Below are 16,270 nucleotides of genomic sequence, written 5' to 3'. Positions count from 1 at the left end.
GTTGTATGTTGTCCACAACTCACTTCCATAAAGCAGTGTACTAACACACAAGGTAGACCTTCATCTTGGTATTGGACATTAGCATCATCTCCCATACCCTTTTGACGAGGTGAGCCATTGCTGTAGCAGCCTTGCCAATATGTTAGTCCAGCTCAGAATTGGTGGAGAGGCTGCTAGTTATGGTGGAACCCAGTTGATACCTGAAGGAGCATCTCCACCCCCATCGTTCTGCCCGGACACTGAGGTCCAGCGCTGAGGGCCTTCTGGCAGCTCCCTCATTGCGAGAAGCAAAGCTACAGGGAACCAGGCAGAGGGCCTTCTCGGTAGTGGCACCCACCCTGTGGAATGCCCTCCCATCAGATGTCAAAGAGATAAACAACTACCTGACATTTAGAAGACATCTGAAGGCAGCCCTGTTCAGGGAAGTTTTTAATGTGTGACATTTTAATGTATTTTTAATCTTTGTTGGAAGCTGTCCAGAGTGGCTGGGGAAACCCAACCAGATGGGCGGGGTACAAATAAAAAAGTATTATTATTATTATTATTATTATTATTATTATTATTATTATTATTGACAAAATTGTCTACCGCCTCAAGCATGTGGTCACCAGTGCTGGTGCGTGGAGTTCTGGTGACATCCTGATTCATAGCACTCACGTTAAAACTGAATTATAATGATGCCTGATTTCTTCACAAACTCAGAATTTAATCTGAGCCATAGAGTAGCTCCCTCCTCTCACCCTTCCATTTATCTTCCTGCTGCTCCAGCATCAGATGCGGAAAGAGATGGGGATCCCATCTTTTACCTTCATCTCCCCTTTCCAGTTTTGTAGGGCAGCAGTTGAAGAAGGAGCAAAAAGGGTTTTCTTGTGTGTGTGTGTTTCTTGTGGCTGATTAGCTCTTTTCCCTGTGTAAAGGTCAGAGGGGGCAGGGTTTCTGTTGAGGCAGGGGATTAGCTGTGGGAGGAGCTTATCAGAGTTTGTAGGGCAGCAGTTGAAGAAGGAGCAAAAAGGGTTTTCTTGTGTGTGTGTGTTTCTTGTGGCTGATTAGCTCTTTTCCCTGTGTAAAGGTCAGAGGGGGCAGGGTTTCTGTTGAGGCAGGGGATTAGCTGTGGGAGGAGCTTATCAGAGTTTGTAGGGCAGCAGTTGAAGAAGGAGCAAAAAGGGTTTTCTTGTGTGTGTGTGTTTCTTGTGGCTGATTAGCTCTTTTCCCTGTGTAAAGGTCAGAGGGGGCAGGGTTTCTGTTGAGGCAAGGGATTAGCTGTGGGAGGAGCTTATCAGAGTTTGTAGGGCAGCGCGCAGTTATATCCATCTTTTAGATTTAGGGGAGCTAGTCTCAAACGTTTGTTGGGGGAGACCTAGGTTTTGTTTTTTTTTGTGGGCGAAGTTATTTGTCCTGTCTTCAAGCTTTTTATGATGGAGGACCTCTGTAGCCACCCCCAACAACACGATCTCAAGATGGAAGGGGAGGGAACAGCTGCAGTCGCCTGCGATTCCTGCGCAATGTTTGCCATCTTGCCAAAGGTTGCAGGCAGCTTCACCTGCAGCAATTGCATGTTGATTGCCCTTTTAAAAGACAAAGTCCAGCAACTGGAGGAACGTGTAGCTACGCTCCAAAGAATTAGAGAGCTGGAGCTCTTCTTGGAAGCAACAGAGCACACCGTCCCCACCAAGGAGGAGACAGGGGACTCCCCTGAGAAGGAGGCTAGTTCATCAACACAGGAGCCAGATATATGGAGAAACGTGACTCAAAGAAGTAGGAGGCCCAGGGTTCACTCTGATTGTTTAGAAATACACAATCGCTTTGAGGTCCTCTCCCCTAGCATGGAAGACGAAGAGCAGACTCCATTTGAGGATCTCTCCCTCATTACAGTCGATCAGGTACACGAAGACGAGCAGCAAAGTCAGTCCTCAGGGAATGTGCAGGCGACCTTGGAACGGACAGCTCACGGAAGAACCCCGACCAAACCCAAGAGGAGGCGTGTAGTGGTGATAGGGGATTCCCTACTGAGGGGAACAGAAGCAGTGATCTGTGGGCCTGACAAGATGTCTCGGGAAGTGTGCTGTCTCCCCGGGGCTAAGATCCAAGATGTAACTGAACGACTGCAAGGAATCATAAAACCCACTGACAAATACCCCTTCCTCTTGGTTCATGTGGGAACCAATGACACTGCAAGCAATAGCCTCCAGAAGATCAAAAGAGACTACGAGGCTCTCGGCAGGAAATTGAAGCAACTAAATGCACAAATTGTCATCTCGTCTGTCCTCCCAGTTGAACGACGTGGCCCAGGGAGAGAGGGGAAAATAGTGGAAGTGAACAGCTGGCTTCGCAAATGGTGTAAACAGGAACGGTTTGGATTCTTAGATCACGGACTGCAGTTTCTTGAAGATGGACTTCTGGCAAGTGATGGGCTGCACCTCACAACGGTTGGGAGGAATGTTTTTGCCAAAAATCTCAGAAACCTCATCAGGAGGGCTTTAAACTGACTAATGTGGGGGAGGGAGACAGTGCTCCTGAAGGTAGGAGTCTATCAATTAATGAAGATGATCATCCAAATGTCATAGACCAAATGGAGCAAACAGCACGCGGACCTAGTGGTGGGAGGAAAAAATCCTTAAATAAGAGACACGGGGGAATGATTAATGGACTTCAATGTCTGTACACTAATGCGCAAAGCATGGGAAATAAACAAGATGAGCTTGAGCTCTTGGTACATATGACATAATAGGCATCACTGAAACCTGGTGGGATAAGTCCCACGATTGGAATGTAATAATGGGGGGATACAATCTATTTCAGAGAAACAGACCAGACAAGAAAGGAGGAGGAGTGGCGTTATATGTCAGGGATGTGTATACCTGTGAAGAGATCCAAGATTTAGAACCTCAAAGCCAATGTGAGAGCATTTGGGTCAAAATTAAGGGAGAGAAGAATAACAGAGACCTCATTGTGGGAGTTTACTATAGATCCCCAAGCCAAACGGAGGACATAGATGATGCCTTCCTGGAACAGATGGCCAAGCATGCAAAAGGAAGGGAGATAGTAGTAATGGGGGACTTCAATTACCCGGATATTTGTTGGATGTCAAACTCAGCCAAGAGCATAAGGTCAAACAGATTCCTCACTGGCCTTGCAGACAACTTCATTGTCCAGAAAGTGGGAGAAGCAACAAGAGGAACAGCCATTTTAGATCTGGTCCTAACCAATGTTGATGACCTGGTTAGTGGGGTAGAAGTGGAAGGATCATTAGGCGCGAGTGATCATGCTCTTCTGAAGTTTACTATACAGCGGAAAGGAGCAGCCAAGCATACTAGGACTCAATTTCTTGACTTTAAGAAAGCCGACTTCATAAAACTTAGGGAAGTGCTGGGTGAGATCCCATGGACAGTAATACTAAAAGGAAAGGGAGTTCATGATGGCTGGGAGTTTGTTAAGAGGGAGATAGTAAAAGCACAACGTCAGGCAATACCAATGAGACGGAAACATGGAAGGTGCCTAAAGAAGCCAGGGTGGCTATCTAAAGAACTTTTAACTGAATTAAGATTAAAAAAGGATGTGTACAAAAAATGGAAAAGGGGGGAAACCACCAAAGAGGAATTCAAACAAATAGCCAGCACGTGTAGACACAAAGTCAGAAAAGCTAAAGCACAGAATGAACTCAGGCTCGCTAGAGAGGTTAAAAGCAACAAAAAAGGCTTTTATGGGTATGTTCGTAGCAAAAGGAAGAACAAAGAAACAGTGGGGTCACTCAGAGGAGAAGATGGTGAAATGCAAACAGGGGACACAGAAAGGGCTGAACTCCTCAATGCCTTCTTTGCCTCAGTCTTCTCCGATAAAGAAAACAATGCCCGACCTGAAGAATTTGGAGCAAATGATTCAGCAAAGGAAACACAGCCCAGAATAACTAAGGAGACAGTACAAGAATATTTGGCTAGTTTAGATGTATTCAAGTCTCCAGGGCCAGATGAACTGCATCCAAGAGTATTAAAAGAACTGGCAGATGTGATCTCAGAACCACTGGCAGTCATCTTCGAGAAATCCTGGAGAACAGGCGAAGTCCCGGCAGACTGGAGGAGGGCAAATGTTGTCCCTATTTTCAAAAAGGGGAAAAGAGAGGACCCAAATAATTACCGCCCAGTCAGTCTGACATCAATAGCAGGGAAGATTCTGGAGCAGATCATTAAGCAAACAGTCTGTGAGCACCTAGAAAGGAATGCTGTGATCACCAATAGTCAGCATGGATTTCTGAAAATAAGTCATGTCAGACTAACCTGATCTCATTTTTTGACAGAATTACAAGCCTGGTAGATGAAGGGAACTCAGTGGATATAGCCTACCTTGATTTCAGTAAGGCATTTGACAAGGTGCCCCATGATATTCTTGTAAAGAAGCTGGTAAAATGCGGTCTTGACTCTGCTACCACTCAGTGGATTTGTAACTGGCTGACTGACCGAACCCAAAGGGTGCTCATCAATGGTTCCTCTTCATCCTGGAGAAGAGTGACTAGTGGGGTGCCACAGGGTTCTGTCTTGGGCCCGGTCTTATTTAACATCTTTATCAACGACTTGGATGATGGACTCAAGGGCATCCTGATCAAATTTGCAGATGACACCAAACTGGGAGGGGTGGCTAACACCCCAGAGGACAGGATCACACTTCAAAACGACCTTGACAGATTAGAGAACTGGGCAAAAACAAACAAAATGAATTTTAACAGGGAGAAATGTAAAGTATTGCACTTGGGCAAAAAAAATGAGAGGCACAAATACAAGATGGGTGACACCTGGCTTGAGAGCAGTACATGTGAAAAGGATCTAGGAGTCTTGGTTGACCACAAACTTGACATGAGCCAAGAGTGTGACGCGGCAGCTAAAAAAGCCAATGCAATTCTGGGCTGCATCAATAGGAGTATAGCATCTAGATCAAGGGAAGTAATAGTGCCACTGTATTCTGCTCTGGTCAGACCACACCTGGAGTACTGTGTCCAGTTCTGGGCACCACAATTCAAGAAGGACACTGACAAACTGGAACGTGTCCAGAGGAGGGCAACCAAAATGGTCAAAGGCCTGGAAACGATGCCTTATGAGGAACGGCTAAGGGAGCTGGGCATGTTTAGCCTGGAGAAGAGGAGGTTAAGGGGTGATATGATAGCCATGTTCAAATATATAAAAGGATGTCACATAGAGGAGGGAGAAAGGTTGTTTTCTGCTGCTCCAGAGAAGCGGACACGGAGCAATGGATCCAAACTACAAGAAAGAAGATTCCACCTAAACATTAGGAAGAACTTCCTGACAGTAAGAGCTGTTCGACAGTGGAATTTGCTGCCAAGGAGTGTGGTGGAGTCTCCTACTTTGGAGGTCTTTAAGCAGAGGCTTGACAACCATATGTCAGGAGTGCTCTGATGGTGTTTCCTGCTTGGCAGGGGGTTGGACTCAATGGCCCTTGTGGTCTCTTCCAACTCTATGATTCTATGATTCTATGATTCCAGCACATGGAATGATGTTACGGCAAAAACTCGGGTGCTCAGAGCTGTATAGATATCAAAATTCCTCAGAACTGTTGGGCTGTTTCTGAATTGCACTAGATGGACCACCAGTGGTCTAACTCAATATAAGGCAGCCTTTTGTGCTAAACTCAGCTATGTGTCCAGCACTAAGAAATTTGCCCATCACTAGTTATGACACAGCTATGTTGTACAAATGCATTTTGCAGGGAAGTGACACAGATAGAGAATGCACCCTGTATGTGATTACCCTGTTTATTCAATGTTGGTATGAGCAAGGAAAAAATATGATAACTTTTCCTGGTATGTCTCTACTCCTTCTGAATTCTGTAGAATGTTAAAATTAATTCCAGAACTGGAGTATATATCCTTCTCCAGCTTTCAACTTCTTTGATTTATGTGAATCTTCCTAACACACACATTCCTCCACACTGCAATATTGATGTTCAGCTGTGGACTGAGAAAACCAAATCCCATGAAACAGTCATCTGGATGGGATTCTATGTGTTATTACAATCATTCCTTCAGTGTATGTACTGTTTTTACTGATAGATGCATAATGCTCCTGTCCTGCACATTGATAAAGCATGCTACATAAGTTTACAGTAATGATCTTGCATGGTTCCCACTCATTTCAATGGGCTCTTGCTGACTGTGTTCTGCGTTTTCAAGCATAGTATGGAACTTGTAGGAGATGCTAGGAGATGGGGGTGGAGGTGCTTACCTGACCTCCTGGCAGGTGAATCACTGCTACTTACAGGTGTGTGGGGGGGATTGCAGTGCAAATGCACAAGCCAAGCAGATTTGGTGCTCCTGCTACTACATTGGCACCATGCTGCCCTCCCTTCTGCCTTCCCCTCCTGGGATGCAGGAGACACTCTCAGGCTTGAAGGTGAGGCAAGAGCCTTCATGCCACCATGCAATCCATTGTTGTATGATAAGGCTGTGGTATTTTTACACTAGATGTCATCTATGGGTGTGAAGAGCTCTAGCCAATGGAAAAATGGGGTGTTCCCCCCTCTCTCCAGTACCGCATTATAATGAGACATTACAGAACATCTAAGAGTTCCTTTTCATCTCTTTTTATAGTTCCCATTCAGCTTGGTTTCCTAGTAATATAATTAGAAGCTGCTGAATGGAAAGGGGAAGCTTTAAAAGGGGATAATTTTCTAAATTTTGAGAGAAAAAGAACGATCTTTTCACAGAATTTAGAAAATTGTCGCTTTCTAAAGGTGGGTTATAAAACGGCTTTGATTGACTGACAGTCCTGAATTGTGTGATGTGGTCTTTGTGAACTTTATACTTGAAAAGGCTGCTGTGAACTTGAAAGAATGACTATTTCTCGGAATCTTAAACAAGTTTTCTCCCACCCAGGGGCGTAGCTAGCTGCTGCAGCACCCGGAGTGGCGGGGGCGGGGCGAGCCGCCCAAGGGGGAGGCACGGAGAGTTGCCTGTGGGGGTGGCACATTGATCCGGCCACGGGGGCAGAATGGTGATTCGCGCACGGGGGAGCACTGACTATCCGTGCATGGAGGTACCCTGGCGATCTGCGCACGGGGGCGACATGGCAATCTGCCCAGGGGGGCAGCACAGCGAGTTGCCAACAGAGTCCGCCTGGCAGGCACAAACCCCATGCTTCCATTTTGGGCAGCACAGGGCCCGAGCCACCGCGTCACTCCCAGGAGAGACATGTGGCTCTGGCGCACTGCAGGCCAGGCCCTACGGTCAGTGCCGCCCCCCACAGTGTGCCATTTTGCCACCCCTCAGGGATGACATCTGTGGTAGACTGCACCCCCTGCACCCCCCTTCCTGTGCCCCTGCTCCCACCCATGTTTCTTTCCAGGAGATAAATCATTTTCACGTAAACATATTATTGTATGATTTGACCACTCCCCATATCCCATGTTAAATAACATTGAAAGGTCATTTGATGCTTCTGATTTCCTGAAAACCTTCACCCGGAGACATTAAGTGCTTCACAGAGAGATGATTTGGGCTAATTCCAGTGGCCTTTTACAGTCATGTTATCAGATTGTGTGTCATCTGTATATATGTGTCACATGTACAGTTCTAGCCTCCTTAGTCCAAAGGTCTCAGGATGAGTAGCAACACTAGAATCATGCATCCCAGAGGTTTTCAACCTTTTTGGTTCCATGGCTCCCTTGTCCTTCTCCCAGCCATCCTCTCTGTGGCACCCCTGTGGGGCTCAGAAGCCCAGTTATATCACCCCTTACCTTCAGAGCTGGTAGCCCCTCACCCCTTCCTTGTGGATGATTCTCTCAGCCTCCTCTCTTCTCCCCTCTCCTTGGGAGTGCTCTGCGCAGCCGTAGCTGCTACCCCTGGTCTTTGAGCTGCCACCCCTACCCCAAAGAGAGCTGCCTCCTCACACTGCCCCACAGGGGCCTGGGAAGCACCCCCGGGCCAGCCCCAGAGGCACCATTCTCCTGGGGAGCTTGTAGCCAGGGTTGCTGCAACAAACAGCTGTGCAAGCCTTTGGGAGCCAGAGACATGAGTAGGCATTAGAGGAGGGAGTGAAGGAAAGAGGGACAGAGGCCAGTGTTGCCCATGGCACCCCTGACCAGTGTGGTTTAGTGGTTAAGAGCACCCCTGACAGTGTAGTGTAGTGGTTAAGAGCAGTGGACTCGTAAACTGGTGAACCGGGTTCGCGTCCCCGCTCCTCCACATGCAGCTGCTGGGTGACCTTGGGCCAGTCACACTTCTCTGAAGGCTCTCAGCCCCACTCACCTCACAGAGTGTTTGTTGTGGGGGAGGAAGGGAAAGGAGAATGTTAGCTGCTTTGAGACTCCTTTGGGTAGTGATAAAGCGGGATATCAAATCCAAACTCTTTTCTTCTTCTTCTTCTTCTTCTTCTTCTTCTTCTTCTTCTTCTTCTTCTTCTTCTTCCTCCTCCTCCTCCTCCTCCTCCTCCTCCTCCTCCTCCTCCTCCTCTTCTTCTTCTTCTTCTTCTTCTTCCTCTTCATGACACACTGGTTGAAAACCACTGATGTATCATCTACAGTGGTACCACGGGTTACAGACGCTTCAGGTTACAGACTCTGCTAACCCAGAAATAGTACCTCAGGTTAAGAACTTTGCTTCAGGATGAGAACAGAAATTGTGCTCTGGAGGCGCAGTGGCAGCAGGAGGCCCCATTAGCTAAAGTGCTGCTTCAGGTTAAGAACAGTTTGAGGTTAAGAACAGACCTCCGGAACGAATTAAGTTTTTAACCTGAGGTACCACTGTACAAAGTTTGTACAGCAGAGAACATTACATGTGTGGCACAAGTATGACATGATGATGTTTTCGAACAGGTGACATACGTTACTAATAAAGTACAGTTCCATGAGAGGACCATATTTACATTGGAATTAGCTGATATCTGCTATTTACATCTAACTCATGCCACGTGTATAATGCGGTGTGTGCACCTTTTTATAAGCCACATGATTGAAGTGTTGTTACCCTTGACACTATGGCTGAGATTAGCTAGAAAACTCAAATAAATCAACAAACAAAAGCACCCAAGAAGAATATCAGACATCTTGGAACCAAATGAAGTGGCTTCAACTATCACAACTGAAAATCCAAGAGAAAGTCTGTTAAAAACACTGAAAATAATTCACAATTATGGTAATGTAATGGGTTTCAAATTAAATAATACCAAAACAAAAGTTTTGGTCAAAAACCTCGCAGCCCAAGAAAAAGAAGAACTAGAAATACAAACAAATTAGAAAATCTCTTGAAAGGTGAAATATCTTGGAATTTGGATAACAGCAAAAAATATTTATCTATATCAAGACAATTATATTAAGACCTGGTCTGAAATTAACAGACATCTGGAGATCTGAGTAGTTTGAAATTACCCCTATGGGGGCGGATATCAATGATTAAAATGAATGCCCAGCCAAAAATGCTTTTCCTTTTCCGATCCATCCCAATCTAATTGGCAAAAGGATATATCCAAATTTATCTGGCAAGGATGAAGGCCTAGAATAGAACACAGTTAATTGACATTAAAGAGGGGGGGGGGGATTCCGACTACCAGATCTAATACTTTACTATGCAGCAGCCTGTTTCACATGGATTAGGGAGTGGTGTTTACTCCAGAATACGGATTTGCTAGACTTGGAGGGGCATGGCAACTGATTTGGTTGGCATGCCTACCTCAATTATGGGAAGACTAAGATACATAAGGACTTCCTTAACCATATTGTAAGAAAAGCGTTATACATGACATGGGTTAAATATAAAGATTTAATTGAACCCAAAACACCATGGTGGATATCACCTTTGGAAGCAAAGGCGGTTAAGAAAAAGAATATGAGAGGAGGTTGGCTGATGTATAAATCACTGTTGAAAGAGGAAGGGAATCAACTAAAGTTAAAGAACTATGAGGATATCAAAGAACATCTCGCAGGATGGCTACAGTACCATCAACTTAATGATACCTTTAAACAAGATAAAAAACCCCAGCTTTGCCATAAAGCCCTCAAAACTGGAAAGAGATTTGCTAAATAACAAAACCAAGCTACTTTCCAAAATTTACCGACTCCTCCTTGACTGGGAAGTCAAGGAGGAGGAGGCAAAATCAATAATGGTTAAGTGGGCCTAGGACTTTGGACACAGCATTCCGATGAGAGGGTGGGAGAACCTTTGGAAAGTAAATATGATATTCACTGCCTGTTATGCCATCAAGGAAAACCTAATGAAGATGCAGTATAGATGGTATTTCACGCCATCAAAGCTATCTAAGATGTACAAAAATATTTCAAACCAATATTGGCAGTGCAGGGAATCTGAAGGCAACATGCTCCACATGTGGTGGACATGGACATGTAAAAAAATCAAAGAGTTTTGGAATGTTATATATGACGAACTGATTTTTTTTTAAAAAAAGTAACATTTCCCAAAGAACCCGGAGGCCTTTTTACTTGGAATCGTAGGCAGAGGGGGGCCGCTAGGGGTGCATTGGAAGATGACAGACAATACCATCTCTCCGGCTCACACGAGGAAATTAAGAGGCTGATATGGGAATATGCAGCCTCCCTTGTTACCCCAGGGAATGGGGAAACACTGCCTTCGCCTGCGGTGCCGATTTCGAGTTCGAAAGATGCAGGGGGTGAGGGCACTAGGCGCACAGCCCTTGTGTGGGTTCTCGGCTCTCCCGGACGCTGTCTCCGATAGCGTGCCTGGTTGCAGCAGCTCAAAATAAACAATTAGAGAGCAGCAAATGCACATGTTTCGAGTGAAGAATGGGAGTTGAGACTGCTATGTAAAGTGACCTCTGTGAAGTCGAGCGACGAGCTGGATTCAACAAGAAAATATATCAAGAAGAAGACACATCAAAGGGTTGGCATGTTGGAACAGGACGGAATGAGGGGGGGACTTTTCTTTTTTTATCTTATGTTATTATCTAACAATCCCCCCCCCAAGAAGAATCGTTGCAACTACTGATTATAAGCGGGATGATTAAGAACTGTGTGGAAATGAATTACTAATCAAAGACATGGTTTGTGGAATATCTGGAAAGGAATGAAAGGCCTTTGGAATGACACAGTTATAAAAAGAGACTCGCCAGGAAGCAGGCCTGGTTGCAGGATTTACGATCGAGGGGGAGGAGACCATGGTTTTGTTATCATATTGGACTGTGAGTTTGACCTGGCAGAACCCCCTAAGAAGATCGAGGAGAGAGTGACCAGCCTGCGAGGATTAATGGGCATGTTTTGTGCGGAAGTGCTGAAATGGCGTCTGTCTGTTTGAATATGGCTCTTGGAGGAATGGGAAATCTACACAGGACTATAACAACGTTTGTTTTTAACCCGCTTGTGGAGACTATCAGAGGTCACAAAGAAAGGAATATATGATAACAACAAGAAGATGAGTAAAACAATAAAGAGAAGATTGGACAGAACTGTGAATACTATTTGGACAGAACTGTGAATATTAAAGCAGCAGCAACAGAGATGTTTGGATCCCTTTCTGAGCTCGAAGCATGGGTACCCCCAACAAAAATTTAAAAATTTGGCTCTGTAATTTGGAATTAATGTGATTCGATTGGTTTGTTAATAAAAATTATATTTAAAAAAAGGAATTGTAGAGATACCAAAAAATCTAAAATAATTTTTTTTTGTATGCAACTGCGGCCGCAAGAATTCTGATTGCAATGAACTGTAAGGGGGAGAGGGTTCCTACAAAAACAGATTGGCAGAATAAATTATTAGAGTTTGCTGAAATGGCTCATATGACAAATAGGCTGAGAGGCACGATAAATCAAAATTTTATTCAAAAATGGGACATGTTTAAGAAATATTTAATGAACTACAATAGTGGTGTGGTGTCTATGGTAGTTTTTGAATGATTTCTGAGTATATGAATGATAAAAAAACAAAAGGGTACAAAACTTGTAAGGAATTATGAGATATTATAAATAGAATAAAGTAATAGTTATTTGTATAATTGGAAAATAGAAATGGTAAATACATTGGGGGGGGGGTCAGGGAGTCATATGTAGTCAAGTATGGTGAATTGTATTGTATACGAATGAACTGACTTTTATTTGTAATTTTTTGAAATACCATATATAAGAATGTTTTGTTATCAATTAAATTCAATAAAAAAAGAAAAAAAGAAAAAAGAAAGCGGTTTCAACTAAATGAAGTTAAAGGAGTTCAAGGTCACCAATATCCAGATAATTTCTTATTGCTTTGTTTATCCAAACTCATTTCTTTTTTGGAGCTTTGATTCTGTGTACACACTGTTCATCAATGAAATCCTAAAGATTTTATTGTCCCCACAAATGGGACATGGAACCATATGGCTTCTAACTTAATGCTCCAAGCCGTGCTCCATCAACCAAGCGTTAATGGCTTCAAAGTTTGCCAAAAGTTTAATTTAGGTCAGTCTGTTCCACTTGTGTTAATATACCTGAAAAATTCACCTCAGTGACATTGTGAAAGATTCAGCTCCAGTGGCATTTAGAAAATAAAAAAATGCCTTAAATAATAGCTGCTTCAGATTCATTCTTATGTCATTATGTCACTGAAATTTCCTGCTCCAATTATAGCCTTATAATTATAGCCTGATAATATATGCTTACCATATATTCATTATTTTAAAATTCTCATTCAAATTATTAAGGTTCTAGTTCTTGAAGGCATCTAATGTGACAGAGATATATGCAGTGTTTAATGAGGCCTGTTTAGCTTGTCACTAGATAAGGTAAAGACTCCTCCTTTAGCTAGTCCATAACTATGGTATTCTTATATCTTACCCGAAACTACATCCCCAGTGAATGTAGTGGGACTTGGAAGTGGCTTACAGATTAACCTCTTATGGAGTGGCTTACAGATTGTTTCAAACAAGACAGTCCTTGTCCCCAGGCTTACAACTGAAAAACACAAAATACAAAGGGAGAACGGGCCAAGAAGGGGAGGAACTAAGCAACACAAGTTGGGATCGGGAGAAATCTGGTTCAGTTTGCATTGGAAGGAAGCCCACAAAGGGACTTCCACTAACACAATGGGGATTCCCCCCTCTCTGAGACTAGTGACCCCTTTCCTGGGCTCAGACGTTTCTTAGGGTCCTGATTTCAAGGTCATTCAGATTCAACTACTGGAGCTTATCAAGATCTGACCATCTCCCCCTAATGACAAGATGGGCAATGGATCTGGGATATAATATAGAGTATGACAAATGGCTGAAATTATGGACTAGTGGAATGAAATTTACGGCATGTGTAACACTCAGGGAAAATTTAGAAAAGATAATGTATAGGTGGTACAAAGCTAGGGAAAATGTATAAAACAGGAAATGTATAAAACAGGAAAGCAAAGCTAGGGAAAATGTATAAAACAGGAAATAAGAATTGCTGGAAGTGTAAAATTAAAGAGGGTAATTTTTTCCACATGTGGTGGACATGCGACGAAATGAAGAAATATTGGGAACATATTTATAAAGAGTTAAAAATATGTATTCAAATACACATTTCCCAAAAGACCAGAAGCATTCCTACTAGGAATAATTGGGGACGAAATCAAAAAAGAGGATAAGGTACTATTTCAGTATGCCACAACCGCCGCCAGATTATTAATTGCCCAAAATTGGAAGAATCAAAATACCCCATCAATTAGAGACTGGCAAACAAAATTATTTGAATTTGTTGAACTTGCAAAAATGACACAAAAAATCAGAAACCAAAAAAATACAAAGTTTATTAATGATTGGAATAAATTTATGATATATATTGAAGGGAATTATAGAAACCTGAAAACTATAGCAGGTTCGATATAAATCTTACGATGTGCAAATCATTAACAATCACTAGCTGCAGGAAAAATAAATTATGTATATTAAGAAGCCTGAAAGCGGGAGGGATGGAGATCAGTAGGGGGTAGAAGAATGACTTAAGTTCCTAAAGTTATAAAGAAATAAGTGTGAAGACAAATAACTGTAACGGAAACGGATAAGATCTTTACGTTATGTTTAGATATTTGTAATTTATTTTTTCTCTTTTTTTGTAATTGTTGATTTGTTTTCCTTTTTTGGTTATCTATATGAAACTTAATAAAAAGAAATTAAAAAAAAAAAGATCTGACCATCTCCCCCATGACATCTCCATGTAACTCATGCCACAGGCAGAGAAGCCCAAAGCTGCTGATCTCTTAGCTGGTGTGGAGAGAACAATCTGGCTCTTAATACGGCTAAGACCAAGGAATTGGTGGTGGATTACAGGAAAAAAAAGGCGGACATTCAGCCCTTGTATATCAACGGGGAACGGGTGGAGAGGGTGGCGGAATTCAGGTTTTTGGGAGTGACTATGGATCAGGGCATGACTTGGAGCGCAAATACCACTGCTCTGGTGAAGAAGGCCCAGCAGAGAATTTATTTCCTCAGACTTTTAAAAAAGAACAATCTGAGTGAGAGACTACTGGTGTCCTTCTACCGAGGCTCCATAGAGAGCATACTCACATACTGTATTTGTGCTTGGTTCTCCAGTTGTACAGCTAGAGAGAGGAAGGTGCTCCAGAAGGTCATAACCACAGCCCAAAGGATTATTGGTCACCCTCTCCCACCTTTGGAAGAACTGTACGGTTCCTGTTGCCTTAGGAAAGCAAACAACATCCTGCAGGATCCATCTCACCCGGGATACAGTCTGTTTGCACTACTGCCTTCTGGCAGGAGGTATAGAAACATCAAGTCAAGGACAAATAGACTGAAAAACAGTTTCTATCCAAGAGCTGTGGCCTTTTTGAATGCTGTAACTCGATAGTGAGATCTGGGAGTTTTTGGGGGTGGGTGTGGGTGTGGTTGGAAGGTGGTTTGTTTGGTTGTTGTTGTTGTTTTGTTTTTACTGTTTTTAAGGGATGGCATCCAATTTCGTTGCACTTGTGCAATGTTGCACTAGTGTAATGACAATAAAGAATCTATCTATCTATCTATCTATCTATCTATCTATCTATCTATCTATCTATCTATCTATATCTATCTATCTATCTATCTATCTTTTTCTTTCCCTCCTCTACCACAGGCTGATGGAATAGCTGTTGCCAGGTGAAGTGAGGAGCCTTGATTCTGTTACTTCAGTTTCTGTTGCTTCAGTTTCTTAAACTTAATCATTTCAGTGTTACAGCTTAATACCTTGGTACTATCTGTCACTTGCCCAACCTTTTAACAATCACACTCCTGAGGTACTTCAAATCATGTAACAGACCCAGGGGATCACTACACCCCTCTTAACTGGTTTGGGGGTCTTCTCTGTCTAGAAGAACAGTCTTCTCCTGACAGGAATGAGACACAAGTAGATGGTATCCTCACAGCTTCTACTTCTCCTTGCTCAAACTCGGCCCTCCAATTAACCCTTGTTTCAATACTCTCACAGGACACTATGCATTGTCCTTCCTACCTAAGCTCAGAGACTCCTTTCTCTAGCTTTAGATATTCTCCTCAGAGTAGATGCTATACACACAAAACCAATTCCGTAACTCTCCTTCCCGAAACCATCTGTCCTCCTCAGACTTCCTTAGAAACTGCTCCTTTTATTCTCCCTCCCAAAGTGCTGGCTCCACCTCAACCTGTGACTAACTGTCTTGGTAGCCAATCAGAGAGAGGTTCCAGCCCTTTGGTGGAATTTTGAGGCACTGCATCACCAGACTCTGGTCTGACTCAGCTGTTCATCAGAAATACACAATACATCTAGGATGTTTGTGGATTGCATCAAAAAATAATTACCGTATTTTTTGCACCATAACACTCACTTTTTTCCTCCTAAAAAGTAAGGGGAAATGTCTGTGCATGTTATGGAGGGAATGCCTACGGGTGGCATGCCTACAGATTTTCCTCCTCTAAAAACTACGTGATTGTTATGGTCGAGTGTGTGTTATAGAGCGAAAAATACGGTATTCAGTCTCCACCGGTTCTAAATTAATATGTTGTGTGTATGCAGCCCATGCCTTTTGAACTGTGGTATTTGCAATGGCTCTGTGGCATAGCAGAATTAGTCTTGTAATATATCCAGGAGGAAGAAGAACCTGCTAAAAGCTTGGCAAGCTACCGAGTCACCATTTATAAAATGCAGGAAATTGTTGAAGCCTAACTTCCTCTTAGGAAGCAGTTTCAAGAGTAGGTCCTGTGCCCTATGCATGGATGCAGTACAGCTGACGATGGAGCCGGTGGATGACAGGGACTAGAAGGAGCTGTCTGGGCGTAGCATGATATACCGCTGCTATTAAATATATTAATGCACTCTCCATCTGAGGAGCATAATAAAAA

The 16,270-nt window shown here is 43.3% G+C and overlaps 2 long non-coding RNA genes across 2 annotated transcripts in view; one reads left to right on the top strand and one right to left on the bottom strand.

Annotated features, from left to right (window-relative positions):
• The window catches only part of LOC308570324, a 37,141-nt gene extending 22,212 nt beyond the window's left edge, over positions 1 to 14,929 (top strand). The window contains exon 2 of the long non-coding RNA XR_014001125.1: positions 14,817 to 14,929. This is a non-coding gene — a long non-coding RNA (uncharacterized lncRNA). The remainder of the gene's footprint in view (positions 1 to 14,816) is intronic.
• Positions 8,421 to 15,603, bottom strand: LOC308570279. The gene is made up of 3 exons (XR_014001071.1): positions 15,405 to 15,603; positions 12,774 to 12,890; positions 8,421 to 9,490 (listed from the first exon to the last, which is right to left on the bottom strand). It is a non-coding gene; the product is annotated as an uncharacterized lncRNA (long non-coding RNA).
• Between the last annotated feature and the right edge of the window lie 667 nt (positions 15,604 to 16,270).

This window comes from Podarcis bocagei (genome assembly GCF_964188305.1).
Source record: "Podarcis bocagei genome assembly, chromosome: 12".
Taxonomy (NCBI): domain Eukaryota; kingdom Metazoa; phylum Chordata; class Lepidosauria; order Squamata; family Lacertidae; genus Podarcis; species Podarcis bocagei.
The sequence above is the reverse complement of the archived record's forward strand: the minus strand, read 5'-3'. Positions and strand labels throughout refer to the sequence as shown.